The sequence below is a fragment of the Chinchilla lanigera genome, unplaced genomic scaffold, assembly GCF_000276665.1.
Source record: "Chinchilla lanigera isolate Chin_1 unplaced genomic scaffold, ChiLan1.0 scaffold00080, whole genome shotgun sequence".
Lineage (NCBI taxonomy): Eukaryota > Metazoa > Chordata > Mammalia > Rodentia > Chinchillidae > Chinchilla > Chinchilla lanigera.
In genome coordinates this window covers 9923690-9930213 of record NW_004955481.1, presented here as the reverse complement: position 1 = coordinate 9930213, position 6524 = coordinate 9923690, and the positions used below count along the sequence as shown (strand labels likewise).

General features: G+C 44.1%; 1 long non-coding RNA gene across 1 annotated transcript; it reads left to right on the top strand.

The window, feature by feature from the left end:
* The first annotated feature begins 6 nt into the window (after positions 1 to 6).
* On the top strand, positions 7 to 5970 carry LOC102014048. The gene is made up of 3 exons (XR_263799.2): positions 7 to 188; positions 634 to 826; positions 5676 to 5970. It is a non-coding gene; the product is annotated as an uncharacterized LOC102014048 (long non-coding RNA).
* The last annotated feature ends 554 nt before the right edge of the window (positions 5971 to 6524 follow it).

Sequence of the window (6524 nt, the reverse complement as noted above, 5' to 3'; positions counted from 1 at the left end):
GGTCCGGCTCCTTCGCTCCCACTTCCCAGAGCTCCTGCACCCTCCGGACCCCGCGGGGGAGTGAGCAGCCTTGGCACCCTGAGTCAGGGAGACATCTGTGTGCACCTTCTTCCTGAGGGGCTCGGCTACTTTGCTGACCTGGTGACAAATCCCCTGCAGGGAGGACTGAGGACTGGACGCGCTGCCAGGTCAGTCGGGGAGAAAAAGACCAGCTCTCCCTTGGGGCCTGAGCCCAGGTAGGCATCTGCCACAGCAGGGCAGGCAGAAGGAGCCCGGGAAGGGAGCCCAGGTTTGTGCCCAGGCAGAGCAGGAGCCCCGCAGGGCCAAGTCCGCTTTGGACAGATCTCAGGAGCCCCGGGGACCAAGGCTTTGGTAATTCTTGAATGGAGGAACAAGTTGTGTAGATATGAGGAGGGTAACTCGCTCTCCTGAGTCTGGGGGCTGAAAGGCAGAATTAGAATCCTGAATGCCCTGCCAGAGTTTATGCTCTAGAAGAGGGAAGAAATGAGAGAAGAAAATCCCCCACCCCTACAGATCTGTAAAATACAAGGGTGCAGGGGAGAAGGGCAGAGAGCTGTTCGGTTTCCGTTTCCTCAAACTCACTTCTGTCAAGCCCTCTTCCTCTCTGTTCAGTTTCTGTTCAGGGCTCCCCAGTCTCCACCTATTTTCCCCAAAGCCCTGCAGCAACCCGGGAATTCCTGCTCTCCTGATTACACCGCGGCACACCTGCAGAGGTGAAAAACAGACATTTTGATGCAAGGATCCAAATCGGATAAAAATGGAAGATTGCGGTTGTACCAGCGTTTGGTTTTCTGCCAAATTTCTTGTAAGTGTTCTCACTGCTCAGTAATCTTTTCCCTTCTCCCACCCGTGTCAACATCTGCCTTATCTGTCCAGAGGCCCTAGCTCCTACTAACAAGTAAGGACTGCAATCTCAGGTCATTAGGATCGGGTGGAGTTTTGTAGAGAAGAAAACTGAGGCTGTGACAGAAAGCTCTTACACGTTGTATATCCCCCTAGTGAGATCCAATGACTTTTGATTCTGATTGTCTCAATTTTCAAGTAATGATGCTAGATATTTGTTGAGTGTATTAATCTTTTAAATAAATCTTAATCTTAATTATCCACACTTCTTTTTAATTTTTCTTCTTTGTTCATTAATACACGTGTCCACTGCATAGTGATGACATTCAGCTGGGGAATGTACATCTCCTATCATCACTTTCCCTCCCTGCCCCCCATCTCCTCTCCAGTTTCCTGTCCCTTCTCCATGGAGTAACCTCTTGCTGCTTAGCAAGGCTCTTCATGTTGCTCCTTAAATTGTTTATATTTCACATCTCTCATGTTAGAGACAGCAAGAAATATTTAACCTTTTGTGAATGACTTATTTCATTCAGCATTATAGCCTCAAGAGCTATCCATTTTCCTGCAAATAACTCAAAATTGTCTTCTTTATGGCTAAGTACTCTGCTTTTTTTTTGTCTGGTACCGGGAATTGAACTCACAACCTTCTGCTTGCCAGGAAGGTGCACTTTGCTAATCTTGATTATCCAAACTCCTTTTCACTTTCCAGTTTGTTGTGTTCTTGTGTTATTTCTCTTACTCAGACATTTTAGGTCTTGAGCTTCTTACTTTGCCCCATCCTCAGATCTCTCCCATCTGGCATCAGAAGAGCACTCTCTCCACTGCCTACCACCTCCATTAGAAACCCACATTTACCCAGGACAAATTGTTCCTCTTCTCTCCTCCTGGCTTTCTTTGGGTTCTAGATCCCATTCCTTCCCCTGCTTGTATCTTCAGGGCCTTCCTTATTTCCATTATCACACCTTCCTCCTACATCTATAAATTTTCACTTCCCTGCTGGTGCCTTCCCATCTACATGAGATATTTTCACCCTATTTTAAAGAGAATAAAATTAATAATAAAAACCATGAGAAATGATGCAGATTTCACTAAAGAGGATGATAAGAATTCAACAATGCTTCTTATATTGCACATTGCTGTCGTCAAATTGGCTGTTCATATTACCAGATAAAAGCATGCAAAATTGGTCAAAAAAATAGAAAAGGAGAAAGAATAAAAAATTAAGCATTAACTGTTCCTTTCAATAGATCAGTAGAAACCAGCAGTACAATTATCCCAGCTATCCAGTGTCTATCTCACCCCAGAAAGAATGGCTATCATCAAGAAGTCAACTCATAACAAATGCTGGAGGGGCTGTGGGGAAAATGGAACCCTTCTCTACTGCTGGTGGGAGTGCAGCCTGCTACAACCACTATGGAAATCTGTGTGGAGATTCCTCAAAACCTAGGATTGAAGGTCTTGTTCAACCCAGCTATTTCCCTTCTGGGTATTTTTGCAGAGGAACTGAAAACATACCACTGCAATATAAGTGCAGCCATGTTTATAGCAGCAAAATTTCTCAGAGATAAACCAGGTTGGAAATTCGGGTTGGAAATGACCCGAATGCCCATAACTTGAGGAATGGATAAAAATGATGTGGTATTTTTATACAATGGAGTATTAATCAGCTATAGAAAAAGATAAACTCAAGGCTTTTATAGCTAATGGGTGCAACTAGAGACCATAGGCATAAGTGAAATAAATCAGACCTATGTGTGGAAACATCATATTTTCTTCTTAGAGTAAGAACCTGAAAGAGTAAATAAAAATGAAAGGTACAATAGATATTATGAAAGGGAAAAAAGTGCTCAAAGGAAGGAATACCTGGGGTGAGGGAAAGGAGAAAAGAAAGGAAGAAGGAAGGGAAAAATATATGTATATACCCAGGATAGCTGGGATAATTGTACTGCTGATTTGTACTGGTCTATGGAAAGGAGCACAAACAGTACATCTACTGGAGAAGAAAGTGGGTACAAATGTTGAAGACACAGGGGGAGGCAGAGAGTTCGTGAACAAAAACCAAACTGCACAGGAAGTACTTCAAAGAATCAACAACTGGGATCTCATCTTATTGAAAAGCTTTTGCACATCAGAAGAAATCACCAGCAGAGTAAAAAGAAAACCCACCTTTTGGGAAAACATTTTAGCTGACAGTGCCTGACACAAAGGACCTCTATCTAGAATATATAAAGAATTTTTTTAAAAATCAGGCCATTTCTACTTTAAAAGATAAAACAATCTGCAACTTGGTTTCTTCCATGTACCCTTTTTATACCACTCCCCTCTCATAGCTTCACGTAGTGGACATGCTGACTCCACTTGATTGTGCTGTTTCTGTACCCCACGTCTCCTCTGCCTACTGCGACATAATAATAATTAATGTAGGTTTAAGTACTGACCACCTGTGAACCAAAGCACAGCACTAAATGCTTGGTGAGAATTATCCCATTTAATCCTCACGCTGACAGTCATTTTATTTCATTGTATTTTATTTTTGATTTTTCTCTGGTACCAGGAATCAAACTCATGACCTTGCACTTGCCAGGCAGGTGCTGTGCCACTGAGCTAAATCCCCAGCCCCTGACAGTCATTTTAAGCTAGGTATATATACCCTGTGTTTTGAAAAGTGTTATTAATATCTATTAAATTGTATACATTAACGGGTTCCCCTTAGCTTCCTCCCAGTCTGGAATGTATTGTAGTAACACCATGTGTTATTTTTTAATTTGCTTGTTGTTTGAAGAAGGTTGCTGTGTTCATTTGGCCATCCAAGGATCAGAAATTGTTTCCAAATTCTTGATATTCCTCTTTGTTTCATTGATTCAGGACTGCAGAGATTCTCGAAGTAATTCAGTGAGAAAGCAGGTCTTAATTGTTTTAGCAAAAGTAAGAGTACTGGTATGAGTACATAATCCTTTAAAAGTATAAGCTTTAATGTGGGTTCACAGAATGGACCAGACCGAGCCTTAATTGTGATAACACTGTCATTGTACAAGAAATTTTAGGCCAAGATGAGGAAAGGAACTTTAACCAGTTTTCCTTAGCTTTCATTTGAAGAGAGTACTTGAGAGCAAAATGCAATTTAAGCTCTACCGTGAACTGAAGTAGGAAAGACGTGTTCTTTAGAAATCAGTGAGTTTGCTGCTCATGCAGCTCAGTGGTAGAACACTGGCCTTGCGTGAGCAAGACCCTGACTTTGACTTCCATCACTGAAAAAAAATTTCCAACACCATCATAAAACAAGTGCATGTATTTACACCAACTTTTCTGTTTATTTGTACTGCTGACTGCTCTATAACATGTGTATTCAAATTTTCAATCATTCTTAAACTGAAATTTTCCCAATTTACTTTCATAGTTTGGTGCATCCTCACTGTAGACTGTGTATGTGATATGTTTGTATTGTCCTCACGCCCAAATTCATATGTTGAAGCTCTAGCCCGTGTGGAGATTGGGGGCACAAGGGAAGTCTTTCAGGTTAAGTGAGATCATAGGAGTGAGACCTTGATCTAATAAGACTGGTGTCTGTATAAGAATGGATGCCAGAGAGCATCCCCTTGTCCCCATGTACACAAAGTAGAGGTCATGTGAGAACACAATGTGTTGGCAGCTGCTTACAACCCTCAAAAAGTCATTTCAAAATGCAACCCACATGGGGCTGGGGATATAGCTCAGTGGCGTAAGTACGTGCCTGGCAAGTGCAAGGTCGTGAGTTCAATCCCCGGTACCGCAAAAAAAAAAAAAAACCCGGAATGCAACCCATGATACTGGCACCTTAATCTTGGACTTCCTAGTCACAGTTGCTGTTGGAAAGCTGGGAGTGTTGGCACACACCTGTAATCCCAGCGTTGAGGAGGCTGAGGATGGAGGACTCTGAGTTTGAGGCCAGCGTGGGTTACATAGCAAGTTGAAGGCCAGCCTGAAGTACATTGTGAGACCCTGTCTTTTAAAGAAAGAACTATCAGAAATATTTCTCTTTACACCACACATTCTGAGCTAATTTGACACTATAACCCAAGAACAGTGACATAGCTATGTGATTATTCTTCTGATTAAAAAATACTGATATTTTACAGGTTGAAGCAAGGCTAGTGGTGTGGCTCAGTAACATAGATTTTTTTTTGATATTTTGATATTGTTTATTTGCTATGTAGTTCAGGCTGCCCTTGAACTCATTATGTAGCCCAGGCTGGCTTCAGACTTGCAGATATCCTCCTACCTCAACCCCTCACCTCCTGCAGCAGTGCTGGGATTACAGGCATGAGCCGCCATGTCTGGCTAAGAACTCTGAATCTTCCAATGTTTTCTTATTTGAAAAGGAGTTCAGTGAGAGATAAGTTCCTTAGGTAAAGGTATTATAATCAGAATAGAACAAAATAGACTTGAACATTAAAATACAACAATACAGATTAAGCAAGGCTCCATCCTAATATAAGCAACTTCTCTCTCTAAAGTGGCAAGTTTAGGAATCACAAAGAGGACAATCTGACTAGTAGTATGGTCCCACTACCGGAAAGAGACCAGCATTCATATTAACCTCCGTATCTCTTGGTTGCAGGAAATGGTGTCCACCTTTCATGTGTTTCTCACGGTGTTGAGGACAAGGACTTGTGCCCAGACCCATAGGCTAGCGCCTCTGCATACGTCAGATCCCTGGGGAGGGACAATCTCCGTGGGCGTTCCAGGGGCAACAGACTCAGATTGGATTCCTTGAGTAGATCTGAACCAGTTGACGGGGATCAGAGCTGACAGGGTGTTCTTGTTCGCTACAGTACTATAACCTGCTGGCTGCAGAAAACCACCTGCAACTTCTTGGCAAAGGTGTGGTGGACCTGGGATGGACAGCGAAACTCCCTACTCCTGGAGAAGGATCTTCCAGGCTTGCCGGGTGGAGCTGGTGTTTCAGGCACTTTTGTTTCGTCCCAGCCTTGGAACACAAAGCGGATACTCTTCAGGGGACAGCATCCTCCTTAATCAGACCTGCACAGTAGCTTGGGTCCTGACTGCTGTGAGTTGGTTTGTGAACAAGCCACCGCTTGTTCAAACATGCTGGTACTGAAAATCCTACTGTTGACTCCTTCCTGAGTCATGTGTGCATCTCAGTCCAGAGGGAGAAACTCAAACTCAGATGAGTCTTGGGACAGGCTCCTAGTCAGAGGTCTGCCCGCTGAGCCTTTGCACCTCCAGTACAACCCAAACCAGCAGGGGCCCATGTTCCACCCCCCACCCCACCCCCCACCCCGCCCCCGGTGCAGGCACTAGGAGCCTAGAGAAACAAATGTTTCTTTGCCAGGAACACTATTGGGTCCATGTTGGCAACGTTCTGGAAGCTCAGCAAAACCTTGCCACTGGTTTTCTATCTTCCACTGGGCAATCTATGTTACCAGCTTCTGATGTAGACTGCAGCCTGGCTGGAAGAGAGCAAGATCACTTCCCTCTTGCCCATTCTTGGGCCTGGGGACCTGAAGGCCCTCAGGGCAGCAATAAGTACCTTAGCTGTGGGAGGGGCGCTAGCACAGGAGGAAGTGTCTGGAGGGGCTGGAATTTCCACCTCCCAGGCCAGGCTAGGGAGGGTGGGGGATGCAGAGGGGAGTCCAGGTGTATGGCACAGTGACACGTGC